Source organism: Onychostruthus taczanowskii, unplaced genomic scaffold (assembly GCF_017590055.1).
Source record: "Onychostruthus taczanowskii isolate IOZ18803 unplaced genomic scaffold, ASM1759005v1 scaffold1, whole genome shotgun sequence".
In the NCBI taxonomy this organism is placed as follows: domain Eukaryota; kingdom Metazoa; phylum Chordata; class Aves; order Passeriformes; family Passeridae; genus Onychostruthus; species Onychostruthus taczanowskii.
In genome coordinates, this window is record NW_024496525.1 from 1,591,816 (window position 1) to 1,617,499 (window position 25,684).

The 25,684-nt window shown below is 40.0% G+C and overlaps 1 protein-coding gene across 2 annotated transcripts in view; it reads right to left on the reverse strand.

Moving 5' to 3' along the window:
* The window catches only part of FUT8 (fucosyltransferase 8), a 96,995-nt gene extending 88,488 nt beyond the window's left edge, over positions 1 to 8,507 (reverse strand). For both annotated transcript variants that reach the window (XM_041399065.1, XM_041399058.1), the window contains exon 1: positions 8,462 to 8,507. The gene's annotated coding sequence lies outside the window, so the exon portion shown is untranslated. The remainder of the gene's footprint in view (positions 1 to 8,461) is intronic.
* Between the last annotated feature and the right edge of the window lie 17,177 nt (positions 8,508 to 25,684).

Genomic DNA, 25,684 nt, shown 5'->3' on the forward strand with positions numbered 1-25,684 from the left:
AGATGAACATTGGGAGGTTATGGGAAGAGAATTCCTACTGCTCTTCTACAAAACCTTTTGTAAGAGCAATGCTTTGAAGAAAGAGTTTAATTCACAGCAAGTCAAAATTGATGTCCATAAGATATTCACAGCAATGTTCCACAAGCTTCTAAAGAGTCTGTAGAATGCAGAATTAATAATGTCATGGTGATATTTATTGCTATTAACTGCCTCACAAAAGAAATTCTCTAACATTACAGAAAATTATTCATCATACTATAAGATTATGAAGCAAACATATAATGAAAGCACACTCCTAAAAAGCATTTACATTCAGAATATTGCTACCACAAAGCAATTGTAGCAGCACAAACTTCATCAAGCTCTAGAATGACCAATAGATGAAGTATTTATTTTTACCATGTTATATATTCTGAAAATAAATTATGCACATTATGCTTATAAATATCTAATATTTGAAGGAACCAAATACAATCATTTATTCATAGAAACTATGCTTTGCTACAGAAATCACCATTTGTTTTAGGGAGGATATCTAAAGAGGACAGGTTAGCACACACAAATGAAGAGGCAAAAACCTCAGAAAAAGATCATTCCTCATATAACATCTCATACTTAAATAACAAAGAAGAAAAATAAATTTTAACTATACATATACACGCAGTTATTTCACAGTAGTTCTCTGCAACAGGCAACTCTTCTGATTTGAAGACTTTTAGCCAAAAGTCTTCCAAAACAGTTACTGGGCTCCTTGCATCTTAGGGCTACATCTCTTCCTTTATTTTCCCCACCCTGAGAATGTGGCAGGGGAGGGAGAAAAGAGCAGGAAGAAGCAATAACCATCTGAGGGATCTAGTATATAATATTTGGGGGTGCGGAGGGGGTGGAAATCAGAATTGATTGCAACTGATTTAACAGGTTGTCAGAAAATCATCACCTTGAAATGATGCATTATAAGCTACATAATATGAATATACATACATATCATGACAAACGACCAAGAGAGATCACCAATTTTTTAAGGTTGACAGATACTTCCTTGTACAAGAATAATTTTTTTAGTTTAAGTTGCCAAAGGCTTTTCAAGATGAGCCATTCTGTGCAGGTGTCCATGTCAAAGCTGATTCAAAGTTTACATGATATGCAAAACATATTTTTCCTCCTTCCAAGGAAAGCTACATAAAAATACACTTTTGCCTCATTACAAAATGTTTTCTTCAAAAAGTCTAATCACTCATATGCTTTAAGCTCTACATGCATCTTTCTAAGAGACAGCAAAATGCTTACCCTGACATACAAGTGATGCTTTTGTCAAGCTCACTGTAATGTTACTGTTACTGATTGTGTTTTGATATGTTGCAGCTGAGCCACCTACATATTCTGTCTGTACTTATTCCATTCCTGTAAGGCTTCTGGGAACTAAAGATCCACAGCTGTAGACTCACAGGATAACATAACCTAGAAGGGATCTTCACATGTCCCTCAGTCCAATCCCCCACTCAAAGTAAGATATAATGAGCCACCTACATATTCTGTCTGTACTTATTCCATTCCTGTAAGGCTTCTGGGAACCACAGCTGTAGACTCACAGGATAACGTAACTTAGAAGGGACCTTCACGTGTCCCTTAGTCCAATCCCCCGCTCAAAGTCAGATATATGAATGGGTTGCTCAGCTTTCCTATTTGGATCCTGAAAACCTCTAAGACAGAAGCTACACAGCTTCTCAGGGCAATCTCCTACACAGCTTCAACAACCCCCATGGAAAGAGTTTTTCTTTATATCAAGCCTGAACCTTCTGTGTTTCAACTGATGAACACTGCCTCATGTCCTCTCCCCAAACATCTCAGTTAAAAAGCCTGACTCCACCTTCTCGGTGATGTCCTCAAAAAAAACCAGTATGTTGTTGTTTGATCCCACTGAGATCACCTGCTTCTCCAGCTGAACAAACCTATCTCTCTCAGCCCCTCCTCACAGGACAAGTGTTCCAGCTCCCTAATCATCTTGGTAGTCCTCCACCAACCTCACTTCCATTTATCAATGTCTTTCCTGTATTGAGAATCCCAAAACGGGGCACAGCACCCTAATGCAGTCTAATGAACACCAAGTAGAGAGCAACAACCACTTCCCTCCATTTGCTGGCTATGTTCCTTCTCATAGAGTCCAGAATGTTGCTGCCCTTCCCTTCATTAGGCTGAGAGAGTCAGGGCTATGGAGAGTGAGAGGGAAAGGAAGAGGAAAAGGAGAGAAGGCTCCTGTGAAACCTTATAGAGCACTTTCCAGTACCTAAATGGGGTCTACAAGTCAGCTGGAGAAGGACTTCTGACAAGGACATGTAGTGATAAGGCAAGGGGAAATGGCCTTCAGCTGAAAGAGGGAAAGTTTACATAAGATACTAGGAAGAAATTTTTTACTGTGAAAGTGGTGGAACTCTGGACCAGGCTGCCCAGCGAGGTTGTGGATGCCCCATCCCTGAAAGTATACAAGGCCACGCTGGATGGGGCTCTGAGCAACCTGCTCTAGTGGAAGGTGTCCCTGCCCATGGCAGAGCTGCTTTCCAGCCTGTCAGTCCCCAGCCTGTATCACTGCAAGGTGCTTCTCTTTCACCAGTGCAGGACTTTGCAACAGTTCTTGAATAAAGCTCCAGATGGGCCTCGTGTTCACAGTGACAAAGTCCCCCTGAATGGCAGCCCCATCATCAAGCACAACTGTCTCCCCCCAGTTTGGTGTCATCTGCAAGCACAAGAGCATACTTTGTCACTATTCAGCACAAATCCCTGCAGTACCCCTCTTGTTACCAAGCTCCCTATATGACACATTAAGCACTTCTTTCTGAATCCATCCATCCATCCAACCAGTCCTTTTTATATCTTCTAGTTCTCCAGCAATCTGTAATGTCTCCATCCGGATACAAGAATATCATTGGAGATTGAGTTGAAAATCTTGCTAAAGTCCTGGAAAATTAAATCCACTGTTCTTACCTCTTCCAAATATTCAGTCAGCTTACCATAGAAGGCAATCTGCCTTGTCATGCATGATTTACCTTTGACAAATCCATGCTGATTGCTCCCATTCACTTCCTTCTTGTGACCAGAAATGTGTTCCAAGAAAACCCATGTCTTTATTTTCCCAGGGACAAAAAGGAAGCTACCCAGTTTGTAGCTCTTTGGGCTGTATTTTGGCCTTTTCTGTAGTGTGCAACATATACATTTTTTTCAGCCATTGAGAGGGTCTTCTGGTATCCAAGATGCTATGGAAGGACCTCACTGTGACACTGGCCAGCTCTATCAAAGTTCACAGGTACAGTCCTTCTGGCCCCATGCACTGGTAGGATTTGAGTCATCTCAATAACCCCCACCTGAATCCTCAGCCACTGCTGGCAGCTGCTCTCCTCAAACCCTTGTTAATAAGCACAGAGGCCTGGGAGATCCTGCTGGTGATGCCTCACTAAGGAACAGAAGGATCAGGATACGCCAGCCTTATCTGGATCCACCGTCACAGTGGCACATCACATTTCAAAAGAAGCTCGTATTTTACTTGTCCTGCTTTTCACTACTCAAGTGCTAGAAGAAACTCTTCTTGCTGCCCTTGATCTCCCTCCTAAGCATCATCTCTAGGTGAGCATTGGCTCTCTTGATGTCATCCCTACATATCAGAGCAATTTTTCTAAATTTCTCCTTTGTAGCCTGTCACAGCTGCCCCTGTTTGTATATCCCATTTTTGCACTGCAGTTCAGACATGAGTTCCCCACACAGTCAAGCTCATCTCTTGATAGGCCTGCTTGCTTTCCTGACTATCAGGATGGATCACTGGCATCTAAATTTATTCTCAATAATACCCCTGCTGGATTCAACAAGTATGAAAACGCAAGCTATCCATGTAAAGAAAAGGGTGGAAAAGAGAGGAACCAATAAAATTTGACTAAAGAAAGAACTGCAACGTGGGAAAAAGCTGATACAGTTGACACAACGAACACAATCTTGAATTTGGGATAAAGACCAAGTCTGTGACAGCTGGGAAGACAGGCAGGAAAGGAAAAAAAAAATCAGATGAGGGAAGCCATGAAGAATGAAGCATAAAATTGAAGGGGAAAAACTACAGAAGACAGAACAGGAGCCAGTGGAAATGCACAACACAGAGAGGAGAGATCCTTTTTATGACAGAGAACTGGATGTGAAACTGAGGGTAGTAGACAGAAATCTGAGACCAGCAGACAAGACTGTGAAAAGCTAGGAGTGATTCAAACAGTGAAAGAAACTGGGATAAACAATTTATTAGTTAGAACCTCTATGCACAGCAGTACTGGATGTCAGATAGAAAGCCCTTTAGCAAGAAACAAACTGTTTACTTGGGGAAAATAGAATTGCAATAAAAAAATCAGGATAGGGCAAAGAAGATTAGGACAGGGATATCACACAAGGAATAAGCAGAAAAATCAGCATCCAACAGAATATGTTCACTCCTAGAGCCTGGAATAGAGCCCAAGATTACAGAGTTTCACCTCTACTTTCAAACACTTCAAAATCTCAGAAAACATCAAAATCTCAGAAAACATCATTTGGAGCACGGCTGAATTACAAATTACTAGCATCACATTCCCAGCTAGCTCAAGTGGCATAAATCTCATGGCAAAATAGACAAATTTCAGCATTTTTAAAGACACATATGCTATATGCATATTAGTCATATGTGCAATCCCACAGGACAGAGGGTATCCTCCTGTCCATCATGTTTTCTGACTTTTTTTTTTAATCTAGAATGTTGAACATTTTGCTTATGCGCAAAGAATTTCATGGAGTTTTAAACAGTTGACTATCAAAAAACCTAACCATCAATTAAAAAAAGCATATATAGTCACATCACTAAAATTAAAGGTTATTTGATCTTGTTCTCTGTGCCCTTGTGCTCAAGGTACTGTTGCTGTGTTACTGAACAACGTGTTAGAAAAAAATAAATAACAACATTATATTATATAATATAAGGACCTTGCCATATGCACTGCAAATGTTGGCAACTGTGTTGTTAATAAGACAGGTATTATAGGCAAAGTGAGGGAATTAATACTGTCCTGGAAATTATTATTTTCTTCTTTCTTGCACACAAATTATCTTTAAAAGAAAAAAAAATATATCAAAAACTTCAACAAACTTTTAATGAGCAATCCACTCTTCATCAAAATTATGGACTTAGTACCTTGGGGTTAACACTGCAACAGATCCAAGTATTTATACCTGCAGTCTAAATCAACACACACCATGCTACAAATCAAGCAATGAGGTCTTTTCCAGATATGCATTCATGGATCCCTGTTGAGGCGTTTATTAAAAACAAGCAAAAAAAGCCAAATTATTGTTAGTAAATTAGACCTTTATGGGAAAACATCTTAGAACACATAAATCATTAAAACACGGATAGATTATTTTGAAAAATCATATCATAAAGGTCCTAAATTGGATATTCAACACAAAGGAATACATAATATATCTCTGGAGATTTATGTGAAAATATTACTAGTGAAACTTGCAGGCACTAGAGACTGAAGGTAATGAAACAGCAAAAGAGGAAATTAAGAAAGTACAGTATGAACAGCACATAAACAAATATTGAGGCCACACATTATTTGATACCAAGAAAAAGGATTCAGTATGGCACACTGAACGCCATCTATGCCATTCTATGCTATAAACTGAAAGCAACATTGCAGGGAAAAATGTAAAATTTAACCCTACATTTATGGGCCACATTACATGTCTACAAGAATCTCTGATTCTGCCATTTCATGATGTGTAGGAGCTTGATCTTGCAACTTAGAAGTTCTTTGGATACAGTTTTTGTTGCACAATAGCAAAACACACACTGTATTTCCCAAAAAAATAATCACACATTACTTCACTTGCAGATGATTTTCGTCATACAAGAGATGCATATTAATGCAATCATACATAGCATGCATCATCTATATTTGTTTTCCTTATTGTATTAGAAGCATATTCTACGACCAGACAACAAGCTTTAATAAAGTCACTTTTGCTTTGACACTAGCTCCCCCTCCAGACCAGCCTAAGATTCTATAATGAGTTTTTACTTTAATTCTGACTCTGCAACAAGATATAAATACTCGAATCCAAATCTCCTTCTTCTTTATCCACTAAAATGTCAATGAACAGACTGATCTGATAAAATATAAATAAAATTATAATTTATTATTTTTACGTGCATACATTCCAAGCCTGGGAAAATGATTTGGTTTAGAGAAGATCTGACAGATAAAGCAGCTATTCCATACAGCCACACAAAGACAGAAATGGACCAAAAATGAAATTTTTACACTGTGAACAGTGTGCAATATTTGTAATACATAAGCATTCAATTATATCATCAAGTCTCTGTTTGAAGTCTCAATAAAGTGATCATAAACCACAGATGCCAAACCAAAGCGAAGCCCCTATGTGGTTCAGTACAACCTTCACCCATTCACTTAAGGTGAAGTAGCTCCATTTCTACTCCAGCAAGTATAGCTAACTTTTTTTTTTCTCGTATTACCTAGAACTAGTATATTCTCAGTTGTTCAGCTAATGAAACCACCAAAATGTTAAACAAATGTAGACAATAGACTAAAAGCGAAAGAAAGCTGCAACTTGCAACTGATCTTCTGTATTTCCCAGTTGTCAAAAGTCCTGGCAGCTACATCACTGAAAGAGTGAATTTGCCTGATTCAACTCTCCAAGTTGATTCCTGCCTTTCCCTCATTGTTGAACTTTTTGCTCAGAAAATATGAGTAATTAATTATACTTCCAACTTTGAAAAGGGCTGTCTTATTACATGTAGTTGGGAAAATACGCAAACTTTGCAATATGCTACTGTGCCTGCTTAAGGTAGATATACATATAAAACCCTAACAAGCATCACTAAAAATCTGTCAGTAAGCATACCTGCAATAACCGGAGAAACAGACACTACTGGAAATACATCAAAGCAGAGTCACCAACTCCTCACAACCAGTTTTCTCTAATAATGAAAGGAATTGTAACAGTCATCTGTAAAAGCACCTCAAGCACCAGAGCACAGGCAAGTTGGCCACTTATTTGCCTTTGCAGTTCAGAGTTTTCTGAAGTTTTTGATGACTTGCAGTGGAAAATTACTTGGAAAAATAAATAAGATTAATACTATAAAATCAAGAAACCTTTTCATGCTCACTTTGAAGTATTTACTCCAGTAACTTTCAGGCCTAGACATTAAGATCCCGTACTTCGGGATAGAAAGAGTATGTGTGTTTACATATATATATGTACACATGTACACTGAAACATACAATTTTCAGCTGATGTGTATGTTTCAGTATACAAACACACACAGAACAAGAGGTGCCAAGTGCTAATACAAGATCGCAGATAAAGTACACGATTGTTGTGAGCACAGGGTTGTTTGCCACATCCATGTACACACAGCATGTGCATCACAGCCTACCATGTGTGCGTTGAAGGCGCAAGGACAGCAGATACTGCCCCGAGGAAGTTACAGTCTTTCAACAAGCAATTTTACAGCTCATGCCTTTGCCCTTAGGCTTCTTGGTACAATCTGCACCACAGCACTAGAGTTTCTGCCTCTTGTACCCTCAACCAGGAGCTTCTGGAAGCAGAGGGTCGCTGCCTGGTCTTTGCAGTGCATCAAGAACACAGTGCGCGCACTATTTACACACACGTGTGAAAGACCTGAGCATACATACTCGCCTAGGGGTAAATCGCCAGAGCCTACCAGTAACAGGATCCACGACCAAAGCCAGTTGTGCCGAAATACAGGAAAGGTCGCCGTGGGAAAAGCCCCAGGCAACAACCGCCGGCTCTGTACCCGTGTCAGGCAAGCACTTCCTCGAGCTACCGGGCGGCCCTAGAGCGGGAGGTCCACAGCCCACGCTCCCCGTGTATTCCTCCCTGCCAAAAGCAGGCGTCCCCTCGGGCGGCCGCAGTTCCCGGGACAAGCAAAGTTGGAGGCCGCCCCCCGCGCCCTGCGGCCGCGGCGCACGGGACGGCGGCAGCCGCGCTCGGCGCTGCGGGAGCCCCGCTGCCCGCGCCGCGCCCGGGGCAACGCCGCCGCCCGGGGCTCGCACGCATCTCCCTCCCGGGCCCGGCCCGGCCCCGCCGCCGCCGACGGTGATGCCCCGGCCGCTATCCGAGCCCCGGCCTCCCCTCCCTCCGCCGCGCTCTCCGGCGGCCTCAGGCCCCACCAGCGACCCTCAGGTGAGGGAGCCCGCGGGGACCCCGGCACACGGCAGGGACCGGCCCCCTCCCCGCCATCACCACCCCGGCGGCGGCGGCAGCGGTTGCTGAGCAGCGCCCGAGTCGCAAAAGCGGCGGCGCCAGGCCCGGGGGAGGGATGGGGAGCGCCGGCCGGAGCAGCCCGGTCTCGCCTCGGTACCCGCTTCCCCGCCGCGGCGGCTGCCGCTGAGCCCCCGCATCCCCTTACCGGAGTGCCGGCGCCGCCGGCGGAGCCCCGCATCGCCGCGCGGGGCTGTCCCCGCCGGGCGGGGGACCGCGGGAGGCGCGGGAGCCGCCGCATTTACCCCGGCGATGGGCGAGAGCGCGGAGCAGCAGCGCCCGCTGAGCGCCGCCGCGGCGCTCCTGCCTCCCGCGGGGGAGCGCGGCGGAGACGGGGCGCGGGGGCGGCGTTGCAGGGCACCCCTGAACTGCCGCTTGATCCCGCCGGGAAGGGTCCCTGCCCCGGCGGCTTTGTCCCCGGCAGCGGTGCCGAGCCGTGGCAGGGCCGCCCGCAGCCCCGGCAGCGCTGCTGCCGCAACAGGCTGGTCCCGCCCGCAGCGCCGGCGCATCCTGCCCGGGAACAGGCTTAGTGGTTTTAATGCAAAGATCCCTAGAAATCTCACGAAATTTTCTATAGTCGGAGAAAAAGGAGTGCTCTGTGTCTGCTGGGTGACAGCGGGACTGGGGAGAGGCCCGCTCTCGTACAAGCACCCTTGACTGTTCCGCCTTTGTGGCTTAACAAAACCCTTCCCAAAAGTGCACATAAAGGGGTGAACTCGGATGGATGCGGAGTTTCAGGCGTTTAACGTAGCTATAATTTCCTAAAGATTCCTCTGGGGAAGTCACGTGCATTTGAAAAGTTTGCAATGTGCTCTGGTAGTGTTTCAGTGCGCTTGGGAGACGAAACGGCAGAGGGGGGAAGGCAGCATGAGAAGTAGAAATAGTAGTAGGAGTATGCTCGAAGACACTGTGATTTCGGTAAAAGCCAGAGCTGGTAAGGATGGATACTTTGTAACTATCTCATCCTTTTTGCACCCCCTCCCAGAGCTCAGAAGAGCTGTCCTGCCTATTGGTGTTATGTCCTGTATTCCGTCACACATGTCTTCCCTGGTTTATTTCACTAGCCCTCTTGTTGGTTTTTGTTTTGCTGGTTTTTTGTTTGGTTTTTCTTCCCCAGAACTAGTAAACATTCACAACTGTGCTTGTAAGGTGTGAGACATTATGCCAGTGTCTGTTGTTTTTTCTTTTTTGACTTGATGCGTTCTGGAACAGCTGCGAGCTAACGTGGAGCTTGGGGCACAACCACCACCAGCATTGTCTGGGGGATGCCAAGAAGTGTTACAATATTCTGTGCCCATAGCAACCTTCCAGAGCAATCTGGAAATGCAGAAATAATTAATATATCTTTTTTCCCCTAAGGTTTTGATTCCTAACTGACAATAATAAAGATGAGTTGAGAAATTGAGATGATAAGCAGATTGCTGATGGTTGTCAAGTGCTGAGTGCAGTTGCTAGCTCCTGTGACTGCGACAGTTGTTATACTACTAACAATTATATTGCTTACAAATTTAGTCAAGGATTTATATTCCAAAATCCAGTACATTTTAAAAGTCAAGGTACATGCAAAAGGGCCAAAAGTGTGTGTAGTTCATGGAAGGGAAGGAAGCCTCCATGCCTGGAAATATTCAATGTCAGGTTAAACGGGTCTTTGAGCAACCTGATCTGGCTGAAGATGTCCGTGCTTATTGCAGGGGGTTTGGACTAGATGACCTTTAAAGGCCCCTTTCCAGCACAAATCATTCTGTGACTCAAAGCTGATGATCCAGAAACCAAGGCATGGCTTTCCGAATGATACCTTTAACTGTATGTTGCCTTTGCTTGGAGGATGTCACCTAAAGAAGGATTCTAAAAGAAAGAAAAATTGTTCAGGAGACTTCTGAAAAGTGCAGATCTTGTGGTGGGTCTTTTCTGTCTGGTATATATAGGAAAATACTATTTTCTAGACATAAATCTGATCACTAACCCACAAAATATTAGGGTACTTTCAGTGCAAACAGTTATTGGATACAATGTTTGCAAACTGGACAAAAATCAGGCCAAAATAGATGGGCTCTTTCATTGATACACTCGTGGTGATTTCAGTGGTACTTACCATGGTGTGAAATTAAGTTCATTTCAAGTGATTGTTTAGTGCAACGAGGAAACTACTGCTGGTTTACTTGCTTGCTTTCAAGCCCATGATATTTTGTGCTACAGGCATATGATCTTAAATTGAAGAAAATTACACAGTACCATGCCCAGTATCCACTGGAGATACCAGTGGGTAAAATGTGATCGATCTGTACATAACTTGTACAGTTAGGAGTTATTTATATTTATATTGCAGTTCTAACCATGTTATAGCACCTACTGCTATCAGCCTCATTTTTATTTTGAGGAATTTGTGACCTGAGCTGTGCTAAGCCATGAACATAATGGGAGAAAGAAAATTAAATTATTAGGGAGAGAGATGAAAAGCTAGTGAGGGGAGTGCTGTCACAGAGCGCTAATTTTTACAAATGCTAAATCCAGCAGGTATGTACAATTTGAAGTACATTTCCCAAATTATACTGAAATGCCAGCAGCTAATTTTATTTTCACCACAAAAAGCTCATTTTTAGGTGCAGAATGCCTCTTGTGACTCCAACAGGTTCTTCATCCCATGACCAAGGGGCAGAGCCTTAGTTTGTTAGTGCTCTGAAACGTTTGGGAAGGGAAATTTACACTAGAATATGGAACTTTTCACTACCATGGTTAGGAAATTAATTTTCTTAAACAATTTTAAGGTGGAGGTTTCTAGTGCTAGTTGTGGAGTGTACAGTTTCTAGTGCTCAATCTTGCAGCCTAATGAATCACTTTTACCTGATACAGACCCAAAATCTGCTGGAGTCAGCTAATTCGTTCCACTTGGCAAAAGGTGGTAGCACTTTTACATAGCAGGTGGAATCTCAGCAGGGCAACTCTAGTTTCACTTTGATGAGACATGCTGCCACCTGTCTCAGAAGTTCCTCTGATTAGCAATGTGAGTTCAAATGGAATGTAAAGGTATTTTGACTTTTTCCCACAAATGCATGAACATACACTGAAGTCCACATTTAAACTTCCCTAGAAACAAAATTCTACTTTTGTGAACTTTTTCTTTTTCTGTGCAATGTTAACAAGTTGTCTGTTATTCTTCACTATCTCTGAACCCCAGAGCCATAAAGCAGTCTTAATGGATAACAACAAGTCCTCCAAAAACTACCTTAAATCATTATCCCTTTATGTTAAAGTATTAGAAGATCATTCAGGTTTTTTAGCTATTGCAATAGTAAAAGTAAACTTAAAAGAAAGAATCACCAGAGCTGGAAGGGATGTTAAAAAGTACTTGTCAAATTAATTTGTTTGGTTTTTTTTAATTAAGCAGCAGTTAGGGGCTTTGGTTACCTTAGGTTTTGTAGACACTTTTTATTTATTACAGTATAACTGTACCTTGGAAATACTTCACTTATATTCTCCAGGTGACATCAGAGTTATAACACCCACTTACCTGAATCCTCCCATATGCAGGTTGGTGCTGCAAATTTGCTTTATTTCATACCAACTCTTCTATATTATCTGTTGCAGACCATTGTAAAATGGTAATACTCAAGGATCACTAAAACTTAGAACAGGAGAGTGTTACAGGTATTTTTCTCTTTGTTTGCTATAAAGAATAATACAGTTTCTAGCATCATTTATCCAAGCTTTGTTTTGTCTTATGAAGTAGGAAGACATGGGTAGGAACAGCTCAAAAACCAGTATATTCAAGAAAGAAATGTAGAAATTACATTTGAAAAAAAATTGCAACTGGAGTGGAAGGGTATTATGCCTTTGTCCCTCTTAAATAAAGACTGTATATACTGCGGAGGATAAGTTGGGGAAAAAAAAAAAATCTAAATCAGTTAATTTTTCCTCCATGTAGAAATTGACACGCTATGAGTACCCAGACATTGCACCAGTCAGGAAACTGCAGAAATGCAGCTGTAACATAAGAATTACAGAAAACATGTCACAAGGGTACTTCAAGACACAATAGGAATGAGATTACAGAAACTGCCAATACAACTTTAAAAAAAATCTAGGACTACTACCAATCATTTAATATAAAACAAAATTTCTAAAGTTCTAAAGAACATTTTAAAGGATCCATCAAATATTTCTGTTGTAGCCCTCAGAATTTTTCCTGCTTTTTCCACTATCTTGAATTCAGGTCTCATACTTGTTAGGTCTCAGCTTTACGTAGAAAAGAATTTCAAATACTTGAAACACCCCTCCCAAGTTACTAATGTTATATGAAAAGTTTTTAAACATTTTTACTAAGACTTATATCTGTGTCCATTAAAGGATATAATGAAAATTTATTTCTGCTTTTCCAGGAAATGCCAGCAGGTACAGCCAGTCACAGTAAGTGCACTACAAAGCAATGGTTCCTCCTCTGTGGGGAAAAAAAAAAATCCGAATTACTGAGATGCATTGCTATTACAAGATGTGAGATGGTACTTCATCATAACATACAGAAGTACTTGCAGCTGGAGAGCAACTCAAGAAACTTTTCTGTCCCATTAACCAAAACACTTTCAGTTTCCAGCTTGAAGCAGGTGAAACCATAACAAACATTGCACAAGGACTGTTTATCTGTGCCCAAAGCATTTGAATAAAGTGTTTATATGAATCAGGACAAACTTATTCTTTCTTGATGTTTCTACATTTACAATTCTTCTCCTTGAATTGTAGTCTGATTTGATGTGGCATAGCAGTTTGTTTCTGTCTATTTACTGGTTTTATTGCAAGCAAAGGCTTAAAGGTCAAAAGGAGCAAAGGGCAAACACAATTAAAATGTGCTGGGTAGGTTGTGTAATCAAAAAATCATATTGTGGATGTTCATTAAATATCAGAGATGCCTATGGTTATGTGGAAAATGCAGTGCACAGTGGTATCTCTTCTGAGGAAATGAAGCAGGTACAGCTTCACTAACAGAGACCATTCTTGTGTTATATTGGAAAGACAGTAATGTAAATGCAAAGGCAAGAGGATCTTCTCCATGTGTACATTCTTTCTTTAAATTGAGCCTCAAGTAGTACAGCTGTGTAAACACAATCATTTGTCCCTGCAGATGAGTAAGTAAAATGCAGAATATCCAAAACCTGTGATTTGGATTATCCAAAACTGTGCACAGTAAAAGCTACTTCAGGATTAATATCCAACAATGTAACTTGCATTACAAGCTGGATGAGCTGCAATGTAGACACTGACACCTGAAGTTGGCCCAGCACTTCCCACTTTAAGATCTCATTTCAGTTGCTGACGGCAGAAATACTTGTTTTCATAAACTCTCAGCCACTTGGACCAGCATTTTTAAAGCTCTGTCCCTTTTTTCTCAAGTGTCTTAAGTTTCAGAGTGACAGTTTCAAATATGTCAGGATTATGCAGGTAAAAAAATGTGCCTTAGTTTTTCCTTTAAGAATCTATGTATATTTAGCCAGACTACTCCTATAAAGCAAGGGGGAGGATATGACATTAAAAATCAGATGTTTCACGCCCTCAGAACTGCCATATAAACAAATTGAGTTTTACAACTAGATTTTCGTACTAAATTTTTCAAATATGCTAATAGATATGGCCTGCTCTTTTTATGGGATCTAATCTGAAACTGAGTTTCTGGTCTAGCTGTATATGGAGACAAAAAGAAAGAAGTTCTCTCTCTCATGTTTCACATCATTTCCATGCATTTCTTATGTCTGGAGGAGCTAGGATATCCTTACAGACAGAACAACTCATCACTTTTTCTACTGTAAAATACTAGAAGAAGCGGCATTTCTAGAGCTGAGTAGTAATTACAAACTTCTAAATATGTCATTGTGGTGTTGCTAAGATGCTAATTGCCTCAATATTTCAAGGTTTACTTGCTCATATTTATTTTATAAGAACTAAATGCAAGACATTCAAAAGAGTGCTGGTGTCTACACTATTTTCATAGTACTTTACAGCTGTATTAATTCTCTCTTCTGGACTTCTTTCCATGTAGGGAGAAAATGCACTTGTTCATCACCAACACATTTTCACATGAAAATTTCCTATCTTTACTCAGCTGCTATTTCTGCCACAAGAGGGAAGGGGAAAATGCTAATTTTTTTTTGAATGCTTGACTCTGCAAGAATGTTTCTTCAGAGTAGTTTTTCGTTTGTATACATCCAGAGGGGAATAAATAAAGCTACTGGGTTGCCAATGTTTTTATACAACAGGTCAAGCTCTCTTGCTTTAAGATCTTAACCCTCAAATTTAGGTTCTTGATAACTTGTTGTGATTTATTGCAGATTGATGATTTATCCTTGCATTGGACTGGACATTAAAATCCCTACTTGCTAATTTGCTTCCTTTCTCAGATCAAGTTCCCAGCCCTAACAGATTTGTGTAAATAAATGTATCATTTCTTGTAAGATTTTCAATATTGGGATTTAACAATAGCATTATCAGATAATTTCTAGGTATTCATGGAGAACAAGAACTTATCTGAGAGCCTCATCTGTGTGCTCACAGGGTGTGGTGATTCCATTAGCTTTCCAAACAATGGATTTCCTGTGAAGGTAAACTTACACTCAAGAACAGCCCGGTCTGGTTTACAGCCTGAAATAGAAATGTGAAACATTTTATCTGTGGCTTATAGAGAGAATACTATCGGCTTTTCAAATAATAACCCCAGCTGTCCTCTTTCTGAGCACGGCCTTTGAAAGAGGTTTGTGCACGCAGTTTCAAAGAATGAGCAGCCAATAAAAGATGTGCTGGAGAAGGACAGTCTGCTGCACTGGCCTGGCATGTCACGTGGAACCCTGCTGCATTCTGGACATAAATACTTCTGTAAACTAAAACTAGGCAAGACCAACACATTTTATTCAATTAAGCTTTCATTAGACTCAATTATTTTGTTTTTCTTTTGACTAATTTATGTGAATTTATTATTACATCAGTAGCTGCAATTGAAATAGTTCTTAAATTTCCCGAGGGCATTTCATTGTTATTGCGTCTATCAGCATTTGGCGCAAATGGAAAAACAGCTAGTAAGCAAGCAAATCAATTTCTGGGTGCAATTTACTTATCAACCCATTCTCACATCACATGTCCCACACCTAACTTGAACGGCCAGTTTTTCCTTCCATTAGCAAGTAGATTAAGAAAAAGGATCTACCTCCTAGCAAGCACCAGATAAGCCAGATGCTGTACCCCACCTGGAAATTTAAAAGTCATATGCAGGGCCTTCACTAGGGTTTCATTCCTGTTTGTAGCAGCATTGACACAAAGACTGTGGCTAACAATTAAATATGGCTTTGTATCTCATAAAAAAAAAACAAACAAACAAACAAAAAAACCCACAAAAAACAGAAAAGAAATAAAGCCTTCACTTCCACCAGCTCTTCTACAGTTGAAGAAAAACATCTACTTGCAAGTAGATCTGGAAGTGGGTCCTGCTACGGTGATAGATGTACCCAAGACTTTATTTCTAACTTATTAAACTGCATTAACTCTGGGGGAAAGAAAAAAACCCACAAAAACAAAAACAGACAAAAAAACCCCCCAACCTCCAGATGGTATGTTTTTAACATACCAGGCTCTTTGCTGGAAATGAAAGGCTGTAGGGAATGAAGGGCTGTTGTAAGCAAGCTACTCTGGTATGCTCATCTGTGTTGTTTCTCCACCAAATGCCAAGGTTGTTTAAGGTTTTGCTTCTAACATCCAGCATTCCCACTTGGTGGCAGCTCCCTTAGTGTCCCACTGTAATCACAAAGCTGTCAGCTAGTGGAGAGAAACAAAGCTTTTGTCAGTAATGCTCAGAGGCACTGCACTGTTACCAGGCTTTAGAACTGGCTATCTCATTTCATAGTTTTCTCTGGATTCTTTTGATAATCTATTTACTTTTAACCTTTAAGAAGGAAAATTATTCAATATAGTTAGAAAAGCCAAATAATTAAGGCTTCTCTAGTAATTTTGAAAAACATTATATTGCATGATATGAAGAATTGAAACTGTTTTCCTTGCTAACCTTTCCCCTTTCTTGAATTAATATTCAAGTGATTTCTTCAGAGCATCTCTAGCAGTCAGCCAGGGGAGTTCGATTCCAGTAACGTACAGGTACACTTTTTGTAAAGTCTGATAGTTCTTAGATTAAGTATGTAAGCATTGCCTAAGGCAGCCTTCTCTCCTCAGTTGTGCCAGATTAAGCAGAGCTGTTGCAACGCCTTTTAGCAACACAGAAAGCAGCAGAGCAAGGCCCAGGTTAGGACCTGGTTACTGCCAAAGGCAGTTACTGATCTGGCCAGGGCTGAAAGAGGATTACAAGACGTACTTTTGCTCTCTAAGCAAATATGTGTTTGGCTACTGTAGTAGTGTTTATTTACACTAATCATAAGCAATCTACTGTTTGCAAGATTTTTCCAGTTCTGAGGTAAAATTTGGACATGAATATGGTACATGTGAGATTAAAATTTATTTTATCAAAACTGGTAGCACAAAACTTTAATTTGCACAGGGAATCAAGAGAGAAGCAGTTTGGGAATTATGCCCAAACTAATTTGGGAATTATGCCCAAAAGTCTGCAGTACATAAGTATGGATTCCTGACTCAAAAGGACTCAAAATGGGTGAGCCTCTTTTTGTGCTCTTCCCTTCTCCTGTATGCTGCAGATGGTAGATAGACTGAGCTAGGAACACATATATAATCTATCTAGTCTTATCTTAGGAGAGGTAAACCAAAATTCTTTCCTAATTCTGCCTAACTGAATTTATCTTTGCAGGGTGGCCACAGAACAACTGATAAGTTGCAGCATTTTATTCCACCCTCCATGATGGCTAGTGAAGCAAAGCAATCTTAAAAAGCCAACATGGTCTGCATTTATACTGTGTTCAAATAAGGCTTGCTATTTGTCTGAACTCAGGGAGTTGCCTCCAGGGAAGAGCTGAAGAAAGCTTTGCACCTCTGTCATTGGAGACATCAGGGGTGAAAAGTTTACACAATCTTTTACAAACATGTTTTAATACAAATTATTACTTCCTTTTGATGTTTCTATTTCCTCTTGATCCTACAGCCAAGTTCATATTTGATAAGAGAAATAGGAGTGCCATGAGAGAGAACTGGTAAAAACTGACATAGGTAAATACAGCTTAAACACTGAGGAATCAAAAACACATTAATGGCAGCACAGATCTTGGAGCAGAAAGATTTATATAGCAGGCTTCAATCATTCCAGGGCTCCACTATAGCAATGCCATAAAGGATGGTCACAACCCAGAAAACCTTCAGACCTGTAGTAATTATTATAAGATTGTTTTTTATTATTTTCTCTTTCACACTTGAGTAACACAAAACTTTACATAGCTAAAATAATGCAATTAGAGAATTAAATAATAAATTGTATTGTTATGAAGTACCTGCACATGTATTCCCAATCACTGCAAATATGTCAGTCAGTCAAAACCCAAAAAGGATTTGGATGCATAAGCAACTTAGGAGTACTCTAAAGGCAGAGTCCCAGAGGGTGACCAGCAGCAGCTCATGGAAAGACATGTGTGTGCCCATCTGTGCCCACATTATATTTTACATATCCAGGGTAAGAAAAGCAGCTTCTGTTCCCACCTAAACAAATGATGCAGGTCATGTTTCATCTGCCAATGACTTCTCTGAGTTCTGTGTGGCAGTCAGCCATACCTCATTCTCATCATCAATACAGCTGTAAAAATATGTACAAAACCTTTGACCATCTCACATCTTAAAATAGTAGAGCTGTTCTTGTTAACAAGTTTCTAAATACTCTGAATCAGAATACGCACATGTAAAAGAACATTTTAAATCTCTACTGTAATAGTTTGACATGTTTCAAAATATCCACTGCCATGAACAAAGTATCTGCTATTGCCAGAAATTATTATTGGTCACTAGTGAAGAGAAACTTTTGTGCTATTCTGTTACTCTGAGTGAGGGTAGTCTCTTTCCAAAGAAAGAGAAATATGTGAAGTGGCTGGAAGATAAACATCTGAAGTGTCTTTTGCTAGTTTTGCTGGATAATCATGCAATTCATGCAATTGCCTTTCACCAAGACCAGCTGCCACCTTGGGCTGAAGTACCTAGCTTTACCAGCACTGTAAAACTGATCTGGATTTCCTGTCTAAATCTTATTTATTTCCAATCCACTCTTCTCCAACTTATTCTGCCCAGATTTTAAATTGGTTTTTGTCTACTTTTGAAATTTTGTGCCAAGTAAGTGGTAAAACTCGACTCCATCACTCTGATGGGCCAGAGTGGAAGTGGTGTTCTGGAGTGCATGGCTATAGTGTAGCTGTGCTACACTATAACCCATACACCACTATAACCCATATACCCATACAACTGTTAACCCAAACCTCTGGCAGGGCAGCCACACAAACCCTGACACATTTTGTATACAATAACCCGGCAGCATAACCCCGCTGTTAGATATACCTTGCAAATGCAGACAAATATGGTTACAGTAGGTGAACTGGATGATGTTTCTCCTGTCAGCTCTGCTGTTGATTTTTTGTGTGAACTTTGATCACTTTATAACTTATTCATCATTACTTTTCCTGTTCTCATCTGAAGAATGGTGAGACAACAACTCTCCTAAAGGCAGCGAGCCAACATGTGCCGAAGAGATCTGAAATCTCCAGATAGAAGGTGGCTTTCACAGGACAGCAATGGGATGTATCAAATATCGATGCTACAGTTTCTTTTAAAATAGCATTGGACACTGGATTTTCATCAGAATTTATTGGAAAGTTTTATTTCTCTGTTGGCATGACAAAGATGTTCCTTTATTGGTATCTTGGGGAGGTTAATTGCATTGGAGTGTTTTGTTTTTAAGTTCAAACCTTCAGTGAATGCAGGCAAGCTGCTTTTTTATCATAAGATTTCATCACACACCCTGTTCCTGGGGGACTTTTTGGCTGTTAACAGTCCTATTGGTTCAAATTTTATTTCAGTAGGTTTTATATTCTCTGGTATTGCCACCTCTTTTCAACTCTTGAACTCTTACAGACATGCACCCTATGTAGGCTCTGAATGTAGGTTTTATTGAACAGGTGAAATATTTACTGAGCTGTAATAAGCCCCATACAGTGCTCAGTAAATGACACATGTATATTGTTTTGGAAAGTGCTCTGAGATCCTGCAGGGTGAGGAGTTGAAAATACTCCCTGTTACATGGTTGGCTTTGCATAATGGACCTCAGGTACTACAGCATCAGTTTAGAAGCCAAAAGAGAATATAAGGCCACACATCCCAAAACGCTGCTATGTGCACACCTGGGGAATGCTCCATGGCTACCAGTTTTCTAAAGGAAAATGTCAGAAATGTGGACAGAGAAAAATATAAGTATAATCCCTGTGTTCATGTAAGTGTGAAGCATCAAGCTTCGTGCAGCTTTTTTCCACCTGGCACACTGTGTGCATTTTTAAATAAGGTTTCACAAATTAGATGATCATGTAGCACAGAAGGCAGTTCATTGCAGGAGGCTAACCAGCTTAATTCCAGCTAATAGTATGGTTTTGGCAGTAATTTCATAAGGAATTGGTCCTTTTCCTTGACATCAAGAGGAAGACATGGCCCAGAATCCACACTGAGGGGTGTGACTGACAAATAGTTTGGAAAAGGTTTACATCCTGTACCATGCATAATTTAGGGAAACTGGTAGAAACTTATTATTTGACAACTCAGCTGATTGTGTAAGTAACTAAGAGACAGCAGCATAGGTACTGATGTCCCAAACTGGCACTATGAAATAGCACAGAAGTAGTGAAATTATTCTGGAAGTGTTGGAAACAATAGAACCTCATAGTAATTTTACTTAATGGTTTTAATTAACTTCTAAATTAATTGTTTGCTTGTAACCTATATATATATATATATATATATATATATATATACTGTGTTATTCTTAAATTACTCTTAGCCGGCATTTAGCAAAGTTGACATAAGCAGCTAGTGTGGGAATAGAACTTGGGAAAATTAATGAAACTTTAAGTTTTGCTAAGTTAACCTTGATATGCTGCAATGAACAAGGTCTGGCAGAGAATGATGTATTGTTGAAATTGGATACAAGAAGCACAGAATTCATGGACTACAAGGACGTTTTGCAGAAAGCAGAAGATAGAGAAGACACTAATAAATACTCACTATATGGGTGCTGAAAAGTCCCTACCTGGAAAAAAATATTAAAAAAACTGAAAAATATAAACTAATTAGCATGAGAAATGAGAAATCAATAACGAGTAGAAAACATAATACTGATTAATGAAGGACAATTATGTAATTTAGAACCAATGAACACTGATTTCTTTGTTTGCTAAAAACATACAAATAAGTGAATGAGTTTTGTATCTGCCTTTGTGTAGAGGCCGGAGTTTTGTTGGCCACACACACGCCTCCAGGCTAAGAATAAAGTAATGCCCCTCTCACTGACACTAAAAAGACAATGTTAGAGAGTCTTATTTATCCTGACAGTTTCAGAGGATTTGGTAGATTAAACATCCTTCAGCATTCAGGGCCCTGCCTCTGCTGTGACTCGCCGTAGCCTCTCAGCATTCCCTGTGTCTTCTGAAGACGCTGCTGAAGGTTCCCTGTAAGCTGAGACTAATAGAGCAGTGGCAAAGAAAGATCTGCAACTGGCCAAAGAACCAAACAAGCTGCCTGCCATAGCAAATGTCTCCATGCTCTATTCAGTAATAAAAGACATTTAATTAGTTAAGTGTGAGAGTCTATATCCCTGGTCAACCTTTCATTTCACTGTCTTAGCAAAATCAGCTGGTTAAATCTGGACATCTGTATCTCTGAAGGACTGCAAACTATGATATGACATCAAATTCTCCAGGCTCTCACCTTCTACCCAAAGTTTACTAAGCCAAAAAGAAGCTAAAAACCATTCTCATAAAGGCATACAATTTGTCTCAAAAGGCAACAAGGAATGACAGAGTTGTTTTATATCTTAAATGTGAAATACAGTTTGTCATGTGACAGGTTTGAATGCAGAAGTCAGTTATCTGACTTGCTTCCTGTTAAATGTTATCTCGTTCAGAAATTGCAAACAATATCTTTATTGCATTATTGTCTCAGATGTCTGTTTAAACTATTGAAAAGGGGCATATGTGTGGCTCAAAGTTAATATTTATGTACTGAATTCGTGCAATAGTACTGTGACCAGACCTACAAAGCATAGCCCAGCTGTGCACTCTGTGTGCCAGTTCCTCGGGTGGTGCTTGCACTCTTGCAACATTGCAGTGCTGATATTCCCCAAAGCTCTTGCTGGCAGTTTTAAGGCATGATGTAACAGATCTTCTGCAAGTGGAATGCTGCCCAGCTCTGAGGTAGTTTGCTTGGTTTGGTTTTTACTTCTGCATAAACAATTTGCATGTTAACATGGTAATTAAAAAAAGCAGAGTGTGCCTACACCTTTTCCTGTTTCTTCCACAGACTGCTTGAATAAAGCATTTAGTCAGCTTCACTTTGCTTATTTTATGATCTTCCTTTGTTTCATTACAGTTCACATTTAATTTGAATGCTACTGAATATTTCTTCCAAATGTACACAATGTAAAGGACTTTTAATTTATAGAGGTTACTTGTCCATGACAATCACTGTTGTCAGATTTGCACTGAAGTATTCACTACTGAAATATGCTGTGTTCTCATACTACCCATGGAATAAATTACGTGAGGCACTCCTGTTTCCATAATCCAAATTCTCACCTGATCAGTAATATCAGACCAAAATCAATTGGCAAGTAGGCCTAAGCCCAAAAAGGAGAAAACACAGCTCTACTTTGTTTTACACACTTCTCTTTATCCTTTAATTCTGTACAGAGATTATACTGAAGATTCCGGTTAGTGATTATCTTTAAGGTAGGCTACAAAAGTTGTAAAAATCTTCAAACACCTATTAAATTTATATCATCATCAATAAACAGAAAGGCAAATCCCCAGTGACAGCTTCATTTGGTCTAAACAGAGCTGCTTTGAAAACAACAAATTTACAGATTTGCACCATTCCAGAATCACACATACATGTACACAGAATATACAGATTTTAAATATTTCCATGCAATAGAAGCTGTAGAGTCAGTTGTTCTAAAAGCTACCAAGCAATTTCTATTATGAAAGGGCAGAAATGTCTAATCTAGCAGTAATGCTGAAAGGCAAAAGGAAATATTTCCATTTAGACCATGATTTAAATTAGTTAGGGCTCCCATGTCTGGAAAAGTATGGATTGGATTGGATTGGATTGGATTGGATTGGATTGGATTGGGGGGGACCTCATCTAGAGAAGAGGCTAGCAGCAGCCAGGTTCAAAGCAAACAAGAACGGTCATTTTTCATGTGACAGGTAGTGGACCTCTGCAACATCTTGCCACAATTGCAAACAGTAAAGCTCACAGAGGCACAAGGAGATATCTAAGGGTTACTTAAGACTGCCAAACAACATTCAGCCCAAGGAATGATGGCTGGAAACAGCTGAAGTTCAGAATGTGTTAGGAGAAAGGTCATTCCTGCCTGCCTTGTGCTTTTTTCCTGGGCCTCTCTGTATGGCCAGTGCTGGACATGGGGCACTGGGCTAGCTGGGCCTCTTGTCTGACCCAGTACATCCAGTACAGGTTCTTAGATGACTCAGGTTCTTGGGTGAAAACATCAGTGATGGACTTCAGAGTAAATGAAGCCTTACCTCCTTGACCCCATGTAATAGTAAGCTTAACCATCTCTTCCAATTCTAGCGCAGCACACTACCAAATAAGCCTGTTTTACAATTTGTTGTAAAATGAGCCCTCATAATCACAGCATAGCAAGATCTGGATATGCTTATTTTTAATCAAATAAATTACCAACAAGTGCAAATTTGAAATACCAGCAAATACGTAGCCTAGTAGTCTGACATCCTCACACTCTGGCTAATTGATTCCTGTGAAACCCCAGAGTTAATTATACTTTATATGATATACAGAATACATAACTGTTGATATTCAAAGGTGTCACCACCTTGAATTTATATTTGGTTATGTTTTTCTTGACTGAGTTATGCAATTACTCAAACAACGACAAAAATTTACATGGTGGTGTGGTATAAAATCATGTTCATATACTAACAGGAGACAGAGCGAAAAGGGATAAATAATTAGGAAACAGTTTCCTGAATAATTAGGAAAACTTTGATTCAAATTTGATTTGCATTCAAATTGCTTTACTTGTAAAGTGAGGTGACTCCATCATCACAAGTTCTGCTGCAGAATGGTCTGGGGAAACCATTAACACACTAACAGAGACTAATGGGCTTGTCCAAAAGGAGTAATCAGTGCACAATAAAGCAGGAAATAAATCCACAGCATCTCAGCCAGCTTGCAATAACTGTTATAGTCTATTTCCACATGCAGGAAAAAATTAATGTCACAGTATCTTATACCTGACAACTTAGACTTACACAAAGTCATAAGTAAGTGACAGACACTGTGAGAAGTATCATGGTCTCTAACTGCTAAAAACCTTCTCTCTACTGTCTAAAAATCATCTTTAGTCACCTGAAGTCTTTCCACCTTCATGTACAGAAAACATTGTAGTTACTCATATGAGGCACTGCACAGAGGTTATTTTAATAAGGAAATTTTGCATATACAGAAAAACATTTTTCTTTGAAATACACTTTCAAAGAGGGGGCTGTGTTGGGTTTGACTGGAAGAAAGCACAGATCTTTGAAAGTCATTCAGCTTGTCTTCTACAGACTGTTCATACACAAGTTGCATATCCGTGAAGAAGCACAGTGTTTCCTTGGTTAGTAAACCAGGGCAGAAGAAGAACATCTATGAACAGCACCACACTGAACTCACAGCCTTAGGAATAGGTAGAAAAAACAGATCCTCAAAGTCAGTCTTGGTAGGTGAACTCACCTTTGCAACTCTGGGAGAGTTTTCAGGGGAGCTGCAGACTCAGTATCAGTCTTCTGCCAGCTTTATGAGACTAACAGTTTCCATTCAGTGGGTGTACTTGGACACATATGCACCCTGAATAACAGATCACCCAGAGACTCTACAGTGTCTTTTACAAGTATCATCAAAATCAGCTCAATATCTCAGAATGGAGATTAATCAAAAAGATGTTGTGATGATACTGAAGCAGGTTTCAGTGGTCTGTCTGGTCCACATATAGTGGTCACGTGTTCCCAAACAACCCAGACCCAAACAAGAACAAAACCACCTGTGGATTAAATATTTTGCCCGTCTTCTGGTACAAGCTGATATGGATCTTATTTGTATCTATGAAAGAATTAAAGCCATTTCAGTAATGCCACATTTCATTCAGTATGCATTTGCAGGTTAGCTATCAGGTAAAATCTTTTTTTTCAGAGTAGATTTTGTTAAAAGCCTCCATGAAAACCAGCACTATATCTTTACTCTTTAGATGGGTTTGGCTGACTCTTGTTCTTGCTCAGACTGTAAAATAAAAGAGGAGCTTACTGGGATCAGTGCTATAAAACTGGGGCATTTACTATATCCTTTTACAATTTTTAGTCCTAAATTATGTATAGACACTTCATCTTATTATGGATCTTTGTAGGATTATGACCCAGAGAACCCTTGTTTTGAAAGGAATGTAAGGCAGAGAGGTAAGGCAAAATTCTGGCTTAAATACTGTTAAGTGCTGTTGAGTTCACCTCATTTGGCAACATTTTTCAGCAACCCTGGTTGCACTGCAGTTTGTAGCAATAGTTATTAGTTATTAGTTATTACATTTCCCACAGTGTCTTATATTATATTAATACAGTAATACATGTGAAGATGACAAAGAAGGGCTCATTGGCCAAAAAAAGATAGTGGTAGTAAGCAAGAGAACTGTTCGCAAACTGCTGGGTCACAAACTGGGGACATGAAATACACACAAGGCTGAACTCTGCTCAAAGAGACAGAGCTGCTTGTAAGAGACAAACCTACTGTAAGGAATAACATAAAACCAGACACCCAGACAGTGTTACTTCATGGAGTCAGAAGTCCAGGAAAAGAGTTTGTATATCAAGTTTTCTTGTATGTACACCAAAATAAACCACAAGCAATTTTGTGTAGATAATTTCTGGCTTCCTCTAGCATGCATGTTAATTACTGCAAGTGTTTTTAATTAATCAGAATTTTAAATATGGGAAACATGCTTTATGCAATAGTAATGGGGTTCTACAGAAGCTTAAGCTTTCAACTACTCCAAGTACAACATAAAAAGGTTGTGTTCCATTTTAATTTACTGTTCAAGGCTTTGCTATAATTTTGTGCAAACAGGCAATGGGGGACCACTAAAATGCAACTAGTCCTGCTGGCACAACCCTGCAATGAATTTAACATAAAG